General features: G+C 35.1%; 1 protein-coding gene across 6 annotated transcripts in view; it reads left to right on the forward strand.

Moving 5' to 3' along the window:
* Positions 1-814: 814 nt before the first annotated feature.
* The window catches only part of LOC6034358 (cell wall protein DAN4), a 77,503-nt gene continuing 57,440 nt past the window's right edge, over positions 815-20,877 (forward strand). For 3 of the 6 annotated variants that reach the window (XM_038253952.1, XM_038253951.1, XM_038253955.1), the window contains exon 1: positions 815-990. The gene's annotated coding sequence lies outside the window, so the exon portion shown is untranslated. Of the gene's footprint in view, positions 1,005-20,877 lie in introns of all 6 variants that reach the window. The other 3 variants (XM_038253953.1, XM_038253954.1, XM_038253956.1) reach the window with 3 other exon arrangements.

The raw sequence follows: 20,877 nt of genomic DNA on the forward strand, positions 1-20,877 counted from the left end.
GGCGCGCAGTTTCGATCGCAGGTCTCCTCCACAACAACTTGAGGCAGCTCTGCAGTCAGTAGCATAACTAGTTTAGTTTTTAGTTTTTAGTTTTTAGTTTTTAGTTTTTAGTTTTTAGTTTTTAGTTTTTAGTTTTTAGTTTTTAGTTTTTAGTTTTTAGTTTTTAGTTTTTAGTTTTTAGTTTTTAGTTTTTAGTTTTTAGTTTTTAGTTTTTAGTTTTTAGTTTTTAGTTTTTAGTTATTAGTTATTAGTTTTTAGTTTTTAGTTTTTAGTTTTAGTTTTTAGTTTTTAGTTTTTAGTTTTTAGTTTTTAGTTTTTAGTTTTTAGTTTTTAGTTTTTAGTTTTTAGTTTTTAGTTTTTAGTTTTTAGTTTTTAGTTTTTAGTTTTTAGTTTTTAGTTTTTAGTTTTTAGTTTTTAGTTTTTAGTTTTTAGTTTTTAGTTTTTAGTTTTTAGTTTTTAGTTTTAGTTTTTAGTTTTTAGTTTTTAGTTTTTAGTTTTTAGTTTTTAGTTTTTAGTTTTTAGTTTTTAGTTTTTAGTTTTTAGTTTTTAGTTTTTAGTTTTTAGTTTTTAGTTTTTAGTTTTTAGTTTTTAGTTTTTAGTTTTTTTTAAAGAATCTTACTGGTCATTCTAATTTTGAGCCATTGAGTGTAGCACATCAAGCAAGGGTACTACGTGACCACGCCGTTCGTTTGGGGTCACCAACAGAAGAAGCGAGTAGAAGCGACTTCCGAAGATCTTGGTTGGTCGGTGGGTGAGAGACCTCCCCGTTCGCGCTGCGCACACACATAGGTCATAAAACATTGTGGCCACCGTTCGGCGCGAATCAGTACCCCGTGAGAACTCGTCGCAGGAAGGTCGTCTAGGTGTTCGTTGTTGATCAGTTCAAAACTGTGCCTCTCTGAGCGTGTATCTAATTCCGTCGAGGTCTGCTACGAAAACGTGCAAATCGTCGTGAGTGCAAACTGGCTGCGTACTGTGCGCTAAACAACAGTGAGTAGTGAGCTGTGAGTGACTTAAACCAACGCAACTGGGGTGTTGATGAGAGTGTTGGGAGTTGTTGCTGTAGCTCGGAAGCAAGCGGCGAACCGCTGAACAGAAAACTCGTCTTGGACAAGAGCAACTGTGACGTGAGGCGTGAGGCGCAGCTTAGCGGTGGATCGGTAGTTGTTGTGTTCGGTGAAGGCACCCCCAAAGCTGCCGGCTAATGGTCGAGGGGTGTGAAATAAGTGAGAGGGCAGTTGAACTTGACGAATAGGATCGTAAAATTTGCTTAAGTATTGTTTCGATTGATATCAATGGGCTTTTAAAATGCATTTAAATTTTAAGCATTTTAAAGTGGTTTAAAAAGAATAGAATTCAAATTTGTTTTGAACCATTTAATTTTATTTATTTTTGATAACACTGACCTATTTTTTTCTGAACATTCTAAATTTTAGTAAATATTGAATGCAATTCTGGGTCATTTGCATCAGCGACGAATCGATTAAATTTTCCATGCCAACTCAACAATTCTGTCAAGTCTAATTTTTTAGGGAAAATTCATTTTTTAATGTCTGTTGAATGAATCTTGTGGATCTAGGTTTTTGCTAGAAATTTAGACATATCGGAATGGGACGTACAATGTTTCTTAAAGATATTCCAGCTATTTTCCAAAAAACATTTTTTCCAAATCTTCTTTTTTTCATCTTGTTTTTTCAGCAGTATTTTATCCCGTGATCATTTTTAATAAATTGTACCCGATCGTTAAATTTCAATTTACAGGTCATTTTTGGGTAGCAACATCCTAATTTTTCATACAAGGTCTCAAATATTCGATTTTGTTAAAATTTATATTTTTTTTAGAAATAAACTTTAACGAACCTATAAAATCGCTTAAACAAGTTGGGAAGGTTTCTACCTGGGTGCTGAAAAGTGGTTCGCAAAACGGCCTCAATTTCGAACTGTCAAAGTGGAACCAATTTACTGTTCGCCAAAAGTAGAAAGTATTGTTATCGATCATTAAAAAATGTTTTTATTTTTGCAATAATGAAAAATGTTTGGCTTTCGAGGACCTGGAGTTAAATTTAATAAAACTTAAGAAAGTTGAAGGCGAGATCGTCATTTTGTTATAATTATAAATGGAAGTTGTTTGTGGAGCCGATGCGGTTGTATCCATCCAGAAGCTGTCTTTATTGTTTGATTCCGTTTGAAAACCTACTGGTTTAGTGAAAATCTTCGCTGCTTGTTGGGTCAGCTTCGCTAGAATTTGCGATGTTTTTTTTGCTAGACAGAAAGTGCTGCAGGATTCCAGAATCAGCCAGGGAATTTATCTGCGACATCGCAGAATGATACTCTTGCCGCAATTCTTCGTCACCCGTAAAAAAAACCTCTTATAACCGATCGAAATATGAAAACACACACAATTTTCCATCAAAAAATGTCAAAAACTAGACAAAATAATACACACACTACTGATTTTAAAACAGCTGATTTACCAATAAGAAGAAGTCATGCTTGTGCTTGAACAGTCTGCTACTTTGCAGATGTAAACAAAGTGGGATCATTCGAAAATAACGTTACGCATTCTCTCTATTCATCACCCAGGTTTCTACTGTCTTAGATAGGGACCATCCATAAACCACGTGGACACTTTTTTGGTGATCTCGAACCCCCCCCCTCGTGGACAATTGCCCATACAAAAAAAATCTTTTTTGTATGGAGCGTGGACAATCGCCATACCCCCCTCCCCCCTAAAGTGTCCACGTGGTTTATGGATGGTCCCATACTACCTAAAAAGAAAAAAATGTAAACATTAGACACATTCCGGGGTTAAACATCACGAAATTTTTCACTTTTTCGAAATACAGTTAAACCTCACGTAGTGCACAGGCGTTACGCTTTGTGTTTCATCGATTACTCTAAAACGACACAATATTTTTGCAACCTTTTTGAAGCAAATTGTAGATTGGAACAAGACGAACAATTTGCTTCAAAACGATTGCAAAAATATTATGCTGTGTTTGAAACAACGACAAAATACAAATCGTAACGCTCTTAAACAACACTTAAACCACACAATATTTTCGCATGCTTCAAAAAAAGTTTTGTAGATCTGAACAAAATCTAAAAACTGCTTTAAAAGATTGCAAAAATGTTTCGTTGTTCCAGAAAAATCGTCAAAATAAAACGCGTAACGCCACCGCGTAAAAAGAGTTTTCACTGTACATTGTAATTTTAGAGTACAGAGAAATCTCTATTAACGCGGTGGCGTTACGCTTTATATTTCGTCGATTTCTCTAAAACCATACATTTTTTTTTGCAAGCTTCCTAAAGCGTTTTGTAGATCCAAACAAAACCTACAATTTGCTTTTATAAGATTGCATAAAAAACGTAGAAACGAAGAAAAACGTAACGCACCGGGTTTCTCTGTAATTGGAAGAATACAAAGCGTAGCGCCTGCGAACTATGCGAGGTTCAACTGTATGTCTCGTACATCCAGAACTAGACATCGGCATACGAGACGATTCGTTAGTAGAATGGTACTGTATGCGGACTGAGAGGATAAATCCCGAAATTACCGAGAGTACTTTACTCATGGGTTCATCTTCAAAAAAAGTTCATCCATCAAAAAAAAAAGTACCGGTACCGAGACTCGAACTAAAGACCTTCGGCATATTGAACCGTGCCTTTGCCGTATGGGCCACTATGGGTGGCTATGTGTCGGTCATTTGTCCATATAAGCCACTCAATAGGATGAACTGTTTCAATGAACGAATGAGCACGCGAGAGGACTATACTCTCGCAAAATAGCACTTTACTCACGTTTCTTTTCGTGAGTACTATCTCCTCGTTCTTTAATTTTGGGTGTATGATACTAAAACATGTCCCAAACTTAAATATTATTTCAGATTCAGATTCGAAAACTGTATTTTACACTATTTTAAAGTCGAACTTTTCATTTGTCACATTGATCACTCCTTGACGTTGTAACGGAGTGAGAAATAGTCTTTTTAGTTTTATACAAATTAATAACTCATTTTTCAGCTATTTAAAACTTTTCTAAATGTTTATTTAGCTGCGATAAAACAACGAACAAATAATTAAAATGCAGGACGTGTCGTTTCTGTCACTGGAGAATGTGTCATTAATAGATAAAAAAGCGATATTCGCAAAATATGTAGCTGGTAAAACTTAACAAATCACCGTAAGTATAATTCCTATGAGTCTAGTTTTCAAGCACATCTTGATTCACGAGATTTTTTTCAATAGAACTGGAAATCATTGTTACAATTAATTTTGAAACGTACTTTCGTGTGTCGTCCTTTTTTCTGGTACAATCCATAGAACATTTCAAAAAGTTCTTTTGATATAAAATTGGAATTTCCATTTTGATAGTTAAAGCAAGCCTGCTTACTTTTACTTCATTTATTTCGAAATAAAATTATTAATAAAAAATATTTAATAATGAAATTTATTGTTGCGATCAGAAATTCTATTGTAGGACACAGATTTTACATTTTTATATTCCTGTTTCTCTGACCAACCATCAAATTTAATGAAAACATTTTGTTTCACAAAATTACATGTCAAATTAATTTTTACAGATGAGTAAGGCCGTTGGAAATATATTTTTTAGTTTATGTTTCTGATCAAAGCTTCCTGAATATGCAATTAATGACAATTTTTTTTTACCAAAGGAAACTTTTTGAAGAACTTTACACTGAAATTTTATTTAAAAAAAAACTAAATATTTTAAATTGTGGGAATGATTGGACTCATTAATCTAGTAAATTTTTAAATTTTAAGAAATAATATGTTTTTTTGCCCTTCGATTTTTTTGCTGAATTTCAAAGGTGTGACATAAACTTTGGAGAATATTTGAAACGGCCTGACGATTTTTTTTCCGAATGTCTGACTTAATCATTTATTTGGCAGTCTCTGTTTGACACTAAAATCCTTTTGACCAATTTTTATCTTTTCTCCGATAAACTGCAGATAATTGAAATTCATGACTTTTCTAATGTTTAAATAAAAAGGAGCAAACCGCACAAATTCTGATTTTATCTGATTTGTCAGAAAATTGCCGAAGTATTACATGAAGGTGAACTTGAATTTAAGAATTAAATAAATCATGGCAAAAGACTTTCAACATACAAATAATTTTTAAATTACAATTTCTTACTAATGAACGGTTTTTCAGTTTTTTAAGTTTACATTTTGCAATTAATCTTGTCATTATTTCCACTTGTCAATACTGTCATTGGTTGATCCCCTCAAACAATTGTTCAATTAGCAAATCCAACTCTCTCAAGTGCCTCCAAACGCATCAGTTGTGCACCCTGCTCAAGCACCTTTTCCTAATCAAACACCCCGAGTTCTGAAGACGCGCGTCCAACCACACACACTTGAGCCACCCCTCGGTCCATGATCACCACCGCCGACTGCTGCTCGAGGGGTGCTTTGTCTTGGCTTCTCGCGTGCGCTCGCTCGCGAGCTCCACAGTGTTTATGCGCGCGGACTTGGACATTGAACGTGTTAAGTTGCCGATCGGTACGGTTTCAGCCTTCAGTTGCACTTTCGAGCTTCGCGCGCTAGCAGGTGCTGAAACACGGCAGCAGCAGCAGCAGTCGGAAAGCTTCCACCAGAATCTCGGTTCTCGATCGGTCTAAACGGCGAATAGCTTACGGATTCGCGTACGAAGAAATTGGTTTTGTCTAAGATTTTGTGTCAAGTGTGGCATCCCGCGGTGAAGTGCGTCCACGTGCGGCTTTTTTTTTGTGCTTTTCGGATTTTGGAGGTTTGTTTGACGAAATTATCGAATCAAGTGCCTTTTTGAGTTACCCATTTGGAAGCGGTTTAGTGCTTTATGAAAGTGCTCGGACACCCTCAAGAACACCAACGCAACACTACGCAACGATTCAACAATCCAAGAAGAGTGTTTGAACAGCAGCAATTGCTCCAAGAAATGGGGACATTCGTTGGAAAGTTGTCCACCGCCGCCGGCTACCTTTCAGCTCACATGTGCGTTTAACAGGTCTCTGGAATTGGCTGATTGAAGGTTTGAGGTGATCGAAACTGTAGTTGTAGTTAGCACCTAGGTATGAAGTCTTGTTGAGTGGAGACCAAATGGAATGCAGGTGGTCGAGTTGAACCGGGAAGAGACGGGCGTCGAACGTGGGCAAACGATTTGGTGGTAGGAGTTTGTAGAAGGTAACGAGATCTGCAGATCTGCAAGCTTTGTTTGCACGAGCAATTTGGAGTTACTTTTTGGCGTGTGTACCCGGCACAGAAGTGCGGAGTTTAGGAGGTCATATGAGATTGCTGTTTAGTTTTTTTTTGCGAGGTATCGCGATGCCAAGAAGCATGAAGGTTGAGGTTAAATCTGGGGCTTCGATTAGTTGTTGCTTCTATTTCAAATTTGTTGTTGTTTTTTTCTGAAAATTGCTTTAAATACATGCATAAAATTTATCTGAATTGTAATTAGGCTGTTGCAAATATTTTTAATAGTTTTTTTGCCCCACCCTTGAAGGAGGGGTGGGGTGAGCCAAAAAATTAGGGGACAAAAAATTTGTTTTCAAAATAAATCTGAATTTCAGCGGAAATTCAAGGTCAATAAGCCGTTATTAATTGAAAATACATTCAACTGCATTAAGAATACTTTTTAACATGATTGAGTTAATTCAAAAATCTTCAGAATTTTTGTGAATTTTCGATGGACAGCACCGCTTAACCCTTTAAGTACCACGTGGAAATTTAATATTCAAAAAATCATATCTTGGCTCAAACACAACCAATTTTCGATGTTTTGGGCTTGTTCGCTCAGGATTTTAATAAGGAACACGATGCAATCGGAAAAATCCGGATTCCGGTTCCCTGGCCGGAGATATTCCGGATTTCCCAGGGCCAGATTGGGGCTACGCTAGCCTGGTCATTTTTCTGATTACAAAAACCACCCAAAAAAGATGAAAACGAGTGAAATACTATGGAATTTTATCATCTGCAATCAAACGAAGGCCATTTTATTGAACCAGAACCATGTTGGACAAGGGGAACCCGGTCAGTAACCTGGGACCGGTTCCAGGGTCCCGGCTATAATCCAAATATATGGCCAATACACTTTTCTTGTCCAAAGTGGGCATGCGACATGTCTATGTTCATGAAATTGTGTCACAAGTTCAAAAAGACTAACCCATTGCCAATCGGACCGGCTGTGGCCACCCGGAACCGGTTCCAGGGTCCCGGCCATAATCCGAATATATGGCCAATACACTTTTCTTGTCCAAAGTGGGCATGCGACATGTCTATGTTCATGAAATTGTATCACAAGTTCAAAAAGACTAACCCATTGCCAATCGGACCGACTGTGGCCACCCGGAACCGGTTCCAGGGTCCCGGCCATAATCCGAATATATGGCCAATACACTTTTCTTGTCCAAAGTGGGCATGCGACATGTCTATGTTCATGAAATTGTGTAACAAGTTCAAAAAGACTAACCCATTGCCAATCGGACCGACTGTGGCCACCCGGAACCGGTTCCAGGGTCCCGGCCATAATCCGAATATATGGCCAATACACTTTTCTTGTCCAAAGTGGGCATGCGACATGTCTTTTTCCATGAAATTGTATCACAAGTTCAAAAAGACTAACCCATTGCCAATTGGACCGACTGTGGCCACCCGGAACCAGTTCCAGGGTCCCGGCCATAATCCGAATATATGGCCAATACACTTTTCTTGTCCAAAGTGGGCATGCGACATGTCAATGTTCATGAAATTGTATCACAAGTTCAAAAAGACTAACCCATTGCCAATCGGACCGACTGTGGCCACCCGGAACCGGTTCCAGGGTCCCGGCCATAATCCGAATATATGGCCAATACACTTTTCTTGTCCAAAGTGGGCATGCGACATATCTATGTTCATGAAATTGTGTAACAAGCTCAAAAAGACTAACCCATTGCCAATCGGACCGACTGTGGCCACCCGGAACCGGTTCCAGGGTCCCGGCCATAATCCGAATATATGGCCAATACACTTTTCTTGTCCAAAGTGGGCATGCGACATGTCTATGTTCATGAAATTGTGTAACAAGTTCAAAAAGACTAACCCATTGCCAATCGGACCGACTGTGGCCACCCGGAACCGGTTCCAGGGTCCCGGCCATAATCCGAATATATGGCCAATACACTTTTCTTGTCCAAAGTGGGCATGCGACATATCTATGTTCATGAAATTGTGTAACAAGCTCAAAAAGACTAACCCATTGCCAATCGGACCGACTGTGGCCACCCGGAACCGGTTCCAGGGTCCCGGCCATAATCCGAATATATGGCCAATACACTTTTCTTGTCCAAAGTGGGCATGCGACATGTCTATGTTCATGAAATTGTATCACAAGTTCAAAAAGACTAACCCATTGCCAATTGGACCGACTGTGGCCACCCGGAACCAGTTCCAGGGTCCCGGCCATAATCCGAATATATGGCCAATACACTTTTCTTGTCCAAAGTGGGCATGCGACATGTCTATGTTCATGAAATTGTATCACAAGTTCAAAAAGACTAACCCATTGCCAATCGGACCGACTGTGGCCACCCGGAACCGGTTCCAGGGTCCCGGCCATAATCCGAATATATGGCCAATACACTTTTCTTGTCCAAAGTGGGCATGCGACATGTCTATGTTCATGAAATTGTATCACAAGTTCAAAAAAACTAACCCATTGCCAATCGGACCGACTGTGGCCACCCGGAACCGGTTCCAGGGTCCCGGCCATAATCCGAATATATGGCCAATACACTTTTCTTGTTCAAAGTGGGCATGTGACATGTCTATGTTCATAAAATTGTGTAACAAGTTCAAAAAGACTAACCCATTGCCAATCGGACCGACTGTGGCCACCCGGAACCGGTTCCAGGGTTCCGGTCAAAAGCCGAATATATGGCCAATATACTTATCTTGTCCAAAGAAGGCATGTGACATGTCTATGTTCATGAAATTGTGTAACGAGTTCAGAAAGACTAACCCATTGCCAATCGGACCGACTGTGGCCACCTGGAATCGTTTTTTTCTGAAAATGTTCATGAAATTTTGAAACAAGTTCAAATTAGCTATAATTTTCAGCAATAAATAAAATTATAAAATTATAAAATTATAAAATAATAAAATTATAAAATTATAAAATTATAAAATTATAAAATTATAAAATTATAAAATTATAAAATTATAAAATTATAAAATTATAAAATTATAAAATTTTAAATTTATAAAATTATAAAATTATAAAATTATAAAATTATAAAATTATAAAATTATAAAATTATAAAACTATAAAATTATAAAATTATAAAATTATAAAATTATAAAATTATAAAATTATAAAATTATAAAATTATAAAATTGTAAAATTATAAAATTATAAAATTATAAAATTATAAAATTATAAAATTATAAAATTATAAAATTATAAAATTATAAAATTATAAAATTATAAAATTATAAAATTATAAAATTATAAAATTATAAAATTATAAAATTATAAAATTATAAAATTATAAAATTATAAAATTATAAAATTATAAAATTATAAAATTATAAAATTATAAAATTATAAAATTATAAAATTATAAAATTATAAAATTATAAAATTATAAAATTATAAAATTATAAAATTATAAAATTATAAAATTATAAAATTATAAAATTATAAAATTATAAAATTATAAAATTATAAAATTATAAAATTATAAAATTATAAAATTATAAAATTATAAAATTATAAAATTATAAAATTATAAAATTATAAAATTATAAAATTATAAAATTATAAAATTATAAAATTATAAAATTATAAAATTATAAAATTATAAAATTATAAAATTATAAAATTATAAAATTATAAAATTATAAAATTATAAAATTATAAAATTATAAAATTATAAAATTATAAAATTATAAAATTATAAAATTATAAAATTATAAAATTATAAAATTATAAAATTATAAAATTATAAAATTATAAAATTATAAAATTATAAAATTATAAAATTATAAAATTATAAAATTATAAAATTATAAAATTATAAAATTATAAAATTATAAAATTATAAAATTATAAAATTATAAAATTATAAAATTATAAAATTATAAAATTATAAAATTATAAAATTATAAAATTATAAAATTATAAAATTATAAAATTATAAAATTATAAAATTATAAAATTATAAAATTATAAAATTATAAAATTATAAAATTATAAAATTATAAAATTATAAAATTATAAAATTATAAAATTATAAAATTATAAAATTATAAAATTATAAAATTATAAAATTATAAAATTATAAAATTATAAAATTATAAAATTATAAAATTATAAAATTATAAAATTATAAAATTATAAAATTATAAAATTTTAAATTTATAAAATTATAAAATTATAAAATTATAAAATTATAAAATTATAAAATTATAAAATTATAAAATTATAAAATTATAAAATTATAAAATTATAAAATTATAAAATTATAAAATTATAAAATTATAAAATTATAAAATTATAAAATTATAAAATTATAAAATTATAAAATTATAAAATTATAAAATTATAAAATTATAAAATTATAAAATTATAAAATTATAAAATTATAAAATTATAAAATTATAAAATTATAAAATTATAAAATTATAAAATTATAAAATTATAAAATTATAAAATTATAAAATTATAAAATTATAAAATTATAAAATTATAAAATTATAAAATTATAAAATTATAAAATTATAAAATTATAAAATTATAAAATTATAAAATTATAAAATTATAAAATTATAAAATTATAAAATTATAAAATTATAAAATTATAAAATTATAAAATTATAAAATTATAAAATTATAAAATTATAAAATTATAAAATTATAAAATTATAAAATTATAAAATTATAAAATTATAAAATTATAAAATTATAAAATTATAAAATTATAAAATTATAAAATTATAAAATTATAAAATTATAAAATTATAAAATTATAAAATTATAAAATTATAAAATTATAAAATTATAAAATTATAAAATTATAAAATTATAAAATTATAAAATTATAAAATTATAAAATTATAAAATTATAAAATTATAAAATTATAAAATTATAAAATTATAAAATTATAAAATTATAAAATTATAAAATTATAAAATTATAAAATTATAAAATTATAAAATTATAAAATTATAAAATTATAAAATTATAAAATTATAAAATTATAAAATTATAAAATTATAAAATTATAAAATTATAAAATTATAAAATTATAAAATTATAAAATTATAAAATTATAAAATTATAAAATTATAAAATTATAAAATTATAAAATTATAAAATTATAAAATTATAAAATTATAAAATTATAAAATTATAAAATTATAAAATTATAAAATTATAAAATTATAAAATTATAAAATTATAAAATTATAAAATTATAAAATTATAAAATTATAAAATTATAAAATTATAAAATTATAAAATTATAAAATTATAAAATTATAAAATTATAAAATTATAAAATTATAAAATTATAAAATTATAAAATTATAAAATTATAAAATTATAAAATTATAAAATTATAAAATTATAAAATTATAAAATTATAAAATTATAAAACTATAAAACTATAAATCCCTGGAACCGGTTCCGGGTGGCCACAGTCGGTCCAATTGGCAATGGGTTAGTCTTTTTGAACTTGTGATACAATTTCATGAACATAGACATGTCGCATGCCCACTTTGGACAAGAAAAGTGTATTGGCCATATATTCGGATTATGGCCGGAACCCTGGAACCGGTTCCGGGTGGCCACAGTCGGTCCGATTGGCAATGGGTTAGTTTTTTTGAACTTGTTACACAATTTCATGAAGATAGCATGTCGCATGCCCACTTTGGACAAGAAAAGTCTATTGGCCATATATTCGGATTATGGCCGGGACCCTGGAACCGGTTCCGGGTGGCCACAGTCGGTCCGATTGGCAATGGGTTAGTCTTTTTGAACTTGTGATACAATTTCATGAACATAGACATGTCGCATGCCCACTTTGGACAAGAAAAGTGTATTGGCCATATATTCGGATTATGGCCGGGACCCTGGAACCGGTTCCGGGTGGCCACAGTCGGTTCGATTGGCAATGGGTTAGTCTTTTTGAACTTGTGATACAATTTCATGAACATAGACATGTCGCATGCCCACTTTGGACAAGAAAAGTGTATTGGCCATATATTCGGATTATGGCCGGAACCCTGGAACCGGTTCCGGGTGGCCACAGTCGGTCCGATTGGCAATGGGTTAGTCTTTTTGAACTTGTGATACAATTTCATGAACATAGACATGTCGTATGCCCACTTTGGACAAGAAAAGTGTATTGGCCATATATTCGGATTATGGCCGGGACCCTGGAACCGGTTCCGGGTGGCCACAGTCGGTCCGATTGGCAATGGGTTAGTCTTTTTGAACTTGTTACACAATTTCATGAACATAGACATGTCGCATGCCCACTTTGGACGAGAAAAGTGTATTGGCCATATATTCGGATTATGGCCGGGACCCTGGAACCGGTTCCTGGTGGCCACAGTCGGTCCGATTGGCAATGGGTTAGTCTTTTTGAACTTGTGATACAATTTCATGAACATTGACATGTCGCATGCCCACTTTGGACAAGAAAAGTGTATTGGCCATATATTCGGATTATGGCCGGGACCCTGGAACCGGTTCCGGGTGGCCACAGTCGGTCCGATTGGCAATGGGTTAGTCTTTTTGAACTTGTGATACAATTTCATGAACATAGGCATGTCGCATGCCCACTTTGGACAAGAAAAGTGTATTGGCCATATATTTGGATTATAGCCGGGACCCTGGAACCGGTTCCGGGTGGCCACAGTCGGTCCGATTGGCAATGGGTTAGTCTTTTTGAACTTGTGATACAATTTCATGAACATAGACATGTCGCATGCCCACTTTGGACAAGAAAAGTGTATTGGCCATATATTCGGATTATGGCCGGGACCCTGGAACCGGTTCCGGGTGGCCACAGTCGGTCCGATTGGCAATGGGTTAGTCTTTTTGAACTTGTGATACAATTTCATGAACATAGACATGTCGCATGCCCACTTTGGACAAGAAAAGTGTATTGGCCATATATTCGGATTATGGCCGGGACCCTGGAACCGGTTCCGGGTGGCCACAGTCGGTTCGATTGGCAATGGGTTAGTCTTTTTGAACTTGTGATACAATTTCATGAACATAGACATGTCGCATGCCCACTTTGGACAAGAAAAGTGTATTGGCCATATATTCGGATTATGGCCGGAACCCTGGAACCGGTTCCGGGTGGCCACAGTCGGTCCGATTGGCAATGGGTTAGTCTTTTTGAACTTGTGATACAATTTCATGAACATAGACATGTCGTATGCCCACTTTGGACAAGAAAAGTGTATTGGCCATATATTCGGATTATGGCCGGGACCCTGGAACCGGTTCCGGGTGGCCACAGTCGGTCCGATTGGCAATGGGTTAGTCTTTTTGAACTTGTGATACAATTTCATGAACATAGACATGTCGTATGCCCACTTTGGACAAGAAAAGTGTATTGGCCATATATTCGGATTATGGCCGGAACCCTGGAACCGGTTCCGGGTGGCCACAGTCGGTCCGATTGGCAATGGGTTAGTCTTTTGAACTTGTGATACAATTTCATGAACATAGACATGTCGTATGCCCACTTTGGACAAGAAAAGTGTATTGGCCATATATTCGGATTATGGCCGGGACCCTGGAACCGGTTCCGGGTGGCCACAGTCGGTCCGATTGGCAATGGGTTAGTCTTTTTGAACTTGTTACACAATTTCATGAAGATAGCATGTCGCATGCCCACTTTGGACAAGAAAAGTCTATTGGCCATATATTCGGATTATGGCCGGGACCCTGGAACCTGTTCCGGGTGGCCACAGTCGGTCCGATTGGCAATGGGTTAGTCTTTTTGAACTTGTGACACAATTTCATGAACATAGACATGTCGCATGCCCACTTTGGACAAGAAAAGTGTATTGGCCATATATTTGGATTATAGCCGGGACCCTGGAACCGGTTCCGGGTGGCCACAGTCGGTCCGATTGGCAATGGGTTAGTCTTTTTGAACTTGTGATACAATTTCATGAACATAGACATGTCGCATGCCCACTTTGGACAAGAAAAGTGTATTGGCCATATATTCGGATTATGGCCGGGACCCTGGAACCGGTTCCGGGTGGCCACAGTCGGTCCGATTGGCAATGGGTTAGTCTTTTTGAACTTGTGATACAATTTCATGAACATAGACATGTCGCATGCCCACTTTGGACAAGAAAAGTGTATTGGCCATATATTCGGATTATGGCCGGGACCCTGGAACCGGTTCCGGGTGGCCACAGTCGGTTCGATTGGCAATGGGTTAGTCTTTTTGAACTTGTGATACAATTTCATGAACATAGACATGTCGCATGCCCACTTTGGACAAGAAAAGTGTATTGGCCATATATTCGGATTATGGCCGGAACCCTGGAACCGGTTCCGGGTGGCCACAGTCGGTCCGATTGGCAATGGGTTAGTCTTTTTGAACTTGTGATACAATTTCATGAACATAGACATGTCGTATGCCCACTTTGGACAAGAAAAGTGTATTGGCCATATATTCGGATTATGGCCGGGACCCTGGAACCGGTTCCGGGTGGCCACAGTCGGTCCGATTGGCAATGGGTTAGTCTTTTTGAACTTGTTACACAATTTCATGAACATAGACATGTCGCATGCCCACTTTGGACGAGAAAAGTGTATTGGCCATATATTCGGATTATGGCCGGGACCCTGGAACCGGTTCCTGGTGGCCACAGTCGGTCCGATTGGCAATGGGTTAGTCTTTTTGAACTTGTGATACAATTTCATGAACATTGACATGTCGCATGCCCACTTTGGACAAGAAAAGTGTATTGGCCATATATTCGGATTATGGCCGGGACCCTGGAACCGGTTCCGGGTGGCCACAGTCGGTCCGATTGGCAATGGGTTAGTCTTTTTGAACTTGTGATACAATTTCATGAACATAGGCATGTCGCATGCCCACTTTGGACAAGAAAAGTGTATTGGCCATATATTCGGATTATGGCCGGGACCCTGGAACCGGTTCCGGGTGGCCACAGTCGGTCCGATTGGCAATGGGTTAGTCTTTTTGAACTTGTTACACAATTTCATGAACATAGACATGTCGCATGCCCACTTTGGACGAGAAAAGTGTATTGGCCATATATTCGGATTATGGCCGGAACCCTGGAACCGGTTCCTGGTGGCCACAGTCAGTCCGATTGGCAATGGGTTAGTCTTTTTGAACTTGTGATACAATTTCATGAACATTGACATGTCGCATGCCCACTTTGGACAAGAAAAGTGTATTGGCCATATATTCGGATTATGGCCGGGACCCTGGAACCGGTTCCGGGTGGCCACAGTCGGTCCGATTGGCAATGGGTTAGTCTTTTTGAACTTGTGATACAATTTCATGAACATAGGCATGTCGCATGCCCACTTTGGACAAGAAAAGTGTATTGGCCATATATTCGGATTATGGCCGGGACCCTGGAACCGGTTCCGGGTGGCCACAGTCGGTCCGATTGGCAATGGGTTAGTCTTTTTGAACTTGTGATACAATTTCATGAACATAGACATGTCGTATGCCCACTTTGGACAAGAAAAGTGTATTGGCCATATATTCGGATTATGGCCGGGACCCTGGAACCGGTTCCGGGTGGCCACAGTCGGTCCGATTGGCAATGGGTTAGTCTTTTGAACTTGTTACACAATTTCATGAACATAGACATGTCGCATGCCCACTTTGGACGAGAAAAGTGTATTGGCCATATATTCGGATTATGGCCGGAACCCTGGAACCGGTTCCTGGTGGCCACAGTCGGTCCGATTGGCAATGGGTTAGTCTTTTTGAACTTGTGATACAATTTCATGAACATTGACATGTCGCATGCCCACTTTGGACAAGAAAAGTCTATTGGCCATATATTCGGATTATGGCCGGGACCCTGGAACCGGTTCCAGGTGGCCACAGTCGGTCCGATTGGCAATGGGTTAGTCTTTTTGAACTTGTTACACAATTTCATGAACATAGACACGTCGCATGCCCACTTTGGACAAGAAAAGTGTATTGGCCATATATTCGGATTATGGCCGGGACCCTGGAACCGGTTCCGGGTGGCCACAGTCGGTCCGATTGGCAATGGGTTAGTCTTTTTGAACTTGTGATACAATTTCATGAACATAGACATGTCGTATGCCCACTTTGGACAAGAAAAGTGTATTGGCCGTATATTCTGATTATGGCCGGAACCCTGGAACCGGTTCCGGGTGGCCACAGTCGGTCCGATTGGCAATGGGTTAGTTTTTTTGAACTTGTTACACAATTTCATGAACATAGCATGTCGCATGCCCACTTTGGACAAGAAAAGTGTATTGGCCATATATTTGGATTATAGCCGGGACCCTGGAACCGGTCCCAGGTTACTGACCGGGTTCCCCTTGTCCAACATGGTTCTGGTTCAATAAAATGGCCTTCGTTTGATTGCAGATGATAAAATTCCATAGTATTTCACTCGTTTTCATCTTTTTTGGATGGTTTTTGTAATCAGAAAAATGACCAGGCTAGCGTAGCCCCAATCTGGCCCTGGGAAATCCGGAATATCTCCGGCCAGGGAACCGGAATCCGGATTTTTCCGATTGCATCGTGTTCCGTATTAAAATCCTGAGCGAACAAGCCCAAAACATCGAAAATTGGTTGTGTTTGAGCCAAGATATGATTTTTTGAATATTAAATTTCCACGTGGTACTTAAAGGGTTAAAGTTAGTTTTCCCTAAAATTTTCGTTTTCGTCAAATCTTATATTTTTTGAAAACTAATGATTGCAAAACAACTAAACTAATGTAAAATGCATTTTGAAATGCTTTTTTCATTTAAATATCTTACCATGGCTGGTTATTTTAATTTTTAGATATTTTTAATTTTGTTATCCTTAAGCTATGGCAAATACTAGCATTGACCTAAAGTATTGTAATTTATAGTTTTCTATCAAAAATTTCGTTAACACTAATCATTTCAGCAAGATATATTTTATTTGATAACCAAATCACGGCGTGTTTGCTTGGCAACCTTAAGGAGAAAAAATAGTCATCGCTACTTTCAAATGTGTCTTATAGGAAATTCTGTCAGCTTTCCAATGCTTCTAAGAGCGAAATGCTTCATCGAGAAATTTTTGAGATATCTTTATTTTAAGATTTTTTGTTATCAATTCCTTCCTCATTTATTGGAAAAAATTTAAAAACAGTTTAGGAAACTTTTTAAATGATATATTTTATATGTCATTTACTCATCAAAATGTGCAAAATAAAACAAGAAACAACTTTGTAAAAGGTTGCAAGTCGCTGAACATTTTAAAAATTAAGTTTCAACCGAGTTTTTATTCATAATAAAAATCAGAAAACCGTATTCAAATATGTGTCTACATGATTTAATTGATTGTTACATAATTTTTCTGTACAAATATCAGTCGTCTGTTCTGATTTAGGTTGGATTTAGCTGATACAACCGATATTTTCCTTAACCAATCATTAATCAGTTGCATGGGTACTAAAACATGTTATTTACTCGAAATTGTTCTACAATTTACAGTGTAGAGTTACAGGGAAAATATTTTTCATGAGCATGAATTTTTTTTTGTTTTTTTTTTTTTTGTATGAAATGATTAAGTAATTGGCAATGTTATAGAAGTCATATCTGTTTTATTTATTGTTACTTTCAAATGCATTTTCAACAGTTTAAAAAATATATTCACTTTATACTCATGAAAATATGACTTTTGAAGCATGCAACAATAATTTGTAGTACATTTTCGATTTTAAATCATGTTTTGTATCTTTGTTCCTGGTCCATGCTCGTTTAAGGAAATATCATATTTATTCTGAAAAATGCAATAATACCCTTAACAATCTCACAGTGCAAAATTTTTTATTGTATCAGCCAAATCAGAGCAGACACATGATACATTTTCACAAAAATTATGTAATAATCTATTGATTCTAGTAATTGTTTTATTTATATACGGTATTATGATTTTAATTGCTGAACAAATCCCACAAATTGAAAACTCAGTTAAAACATAATTTAGGCAGTTATAAAAGAACGCTATCTTCTTCCATTTCAATTCAGATTAGTAAACTCAAATTTAATATCAAGATAATAAAAAAAATAATAATAGAAAAACTATTTTCAATAATTTGCAGTCTAAAACGGTGATGAGATAGAAATTTGGTGTCAAAGGGACTTTTATGTAAAATTAGACGCCCGATTTTTTTTATCAAAAAGCACCTAACAAGTTTTACAAAACTCAGCAATTTTCCGTTACTCGACTGTAAAATTTTTTTGGAACATGTCATTTTATGGGAAATTTAATGTACTTTGCGAATCTACATTGACCCAGAAGGGTATATTTTTCATTTAGAACAAAATTTTTCATTTTAATTTTTTTTGTTTTTTGTAACTTTGCATGGTTATTTTTTAGAGTGTAACAATGTTCTACAAAGTTGTAACGCAGATAATAACAAAAAAAAAATGATATAGAAACATAAGGGGTTTGCTTGTGAACATCACGAGTTATTGCGATTTTACGAAAAAAAGTTTTGAAAAAGTTGGTCTTCGGTGATCACGGCCGTTCATGGTCACCCGCGACAGACACGGACGAATTGCGATAACTCGTGATGTTTATAAGCAAACCCCTTTTGTTTACATATCATTTTTTTTTTGTAATTTTCTGCATTTCAATTTTGTGGAACATTGATACACTCTGAAAAATATCCCTGCAAAGTTAGAAAAAAAAACAAAAAAAAAATTAAATGAAAAATTTTGTTCTGAATAAAAAAATTACCCTTCTGGTTCAATGTAGATTCGTGAAGTAAATTTATTTTTCCTTAAAATGACATGTTCCAAAAAAAAAAATTCAGTCAGGTAACGGAAAATGGCAGAGATAAAAAAAAAGTGTTTTTTTCGATGAAGAATACGTTTTTTCGGAATTCTGAGTACGCCATCAAATCGGGCGTCTAATGTTACATAAAGTCCCTTTGACACCAAATTTCTATCTCATCGCCGTTTCAGGCTGCAAATTATTGAAAAACACCTCTTTTTCGCATGCTCAAAAATGAAAGGGGTTGTACCACCCCTCCGTCACGAGATATCAAAAAACGGACCTCGGATTCGTGATCAGGGACAAAAGTTACCCCTTAGGACAAAGTTTCACGCAAATTGAAGAGGAGTCGGGGCAACTGCTGTGTGAGTTGGGGGAGAATTACCCAAACATCTTTTAATAGAAAATGATGATTAAGCTATTTTCCGGGAAGTATGCCCCCAAAGCATTTTAATGACAAACCAGCTCATCCCGGCAATCAAGCAACTAATCCGCCCCCCATGTCATCTGCCGGAGCCCATCGGACATGTCCGGCAAACTGACGGGTTTTGATCAGCATAAATAAATGTTAAACGGTTCTTCCCTTAACTAGCCCCGTCGCATCGACTCCCAGCAGTGAGATCATCATAGCACAAACCAATTTCTAGGCTAGAGACGCATCACTTCGACCAGCACTCACTGCGCCGGAGGCTTCCAAAGGTGGAAGGAGTGACGGCAGAAATTGCAAAACGATTATAATTTATCTGGACACTATTCGAAGGAACAGGTTCCATCGCTGGCGCGAATCCCCGCCGGTGAATCGAATTAATCTTTCCTGATAAATTCTGCCTAATCATGTTAATAAGCCGGGATTTGAAATTCTAAGTGAAAAGGGTGCCTTAAGGTATTCGCAACGTCTGTTGCTGTTGGAGCATCATTTTTCAATTAAAATATATTCAACCTTTGCCAAGATTAACTACCGAACCGGGCAATTACGCCACTTTCGTTCGTTCGAGATCACTGTTAAAGCGATTGCGCTCTAAACCGGTTGTGCTCAAAGGTAAGAGACTCTGTGGCACATTTAGTCGCAACCTGGCAGTGTCCTGTGCTGTCAGCTGTAAAGCAAACTGGATAGATTGCCTGTTCAAACAAAGAGTTCGAGGCACGATGCTGGGTTGAGGGGTATTCCAGAATAACACTTTAATTGCTTGTAGGAGGTGGAGACAGGGAATTCGAGGGAATCCAAGGTCTGATCTCGGTACATGATACCTTCCTCCAAACTGGATAATTGAAACTTGTTAGTGGCCAAATTTGGGACGACGGGATCTTGTTTGATTGTTGGAAACTGGATTTGAAGTTGGAGCCTTCCTCACTTATTACCAACAATGGCTGATATGACGGATTTGTACAAAAATTTCATCTATTTTTTTGATCCGGAATAAAAAAGAACCTAATTATCACTTAAGTGGCCATACCTCAAGACAGGGTTGCCAGATCATCAATGTTTTGGACTCGTTGGAAAGGTCTTTTGGTAACCTAACCAACGATGGGTCGGATGGTGGATCCGGACATAGTTTACATACTTTTAAGTGAGATCCGGATATATGTGAAAACACATTTTTATACATAACTTTTGAACTACTTATCGAAACTTCAATCTGTATAAAATTCGATCTATGGGACCCTTAACCAAGTCGAATGCAACAGGTTCGGATAAAATCGGTTCAGCCAGTGCCGAGAAACATGAGCTAGTTTGTTGGTCACATACATACGTACACACTAGGGTGCCCAAAAAAAATGACCCCCTGCTCCACAAGCGAAAAACAACTTATTGGGTTCTTTTAAGCATCTGTGCAAATCTTGAGCGAAATTGGTTTA

The sequence above is a fragment of the Culex quinquefasciatus genome, chromosome 2 (genome assembly GCF_015732765.1).
Source record: "Culex quinquefasciatus strain JHB chromosome 2, VPISU_Cqui_1.0_pri_paternal, whole genome shotgun sequence".
Lineage (NCBI taxonomy): Eukaryota > Metazoa > Arthropoda > Insecta > Diptera > Culicidae > Culex > Culex quinquefasciatus.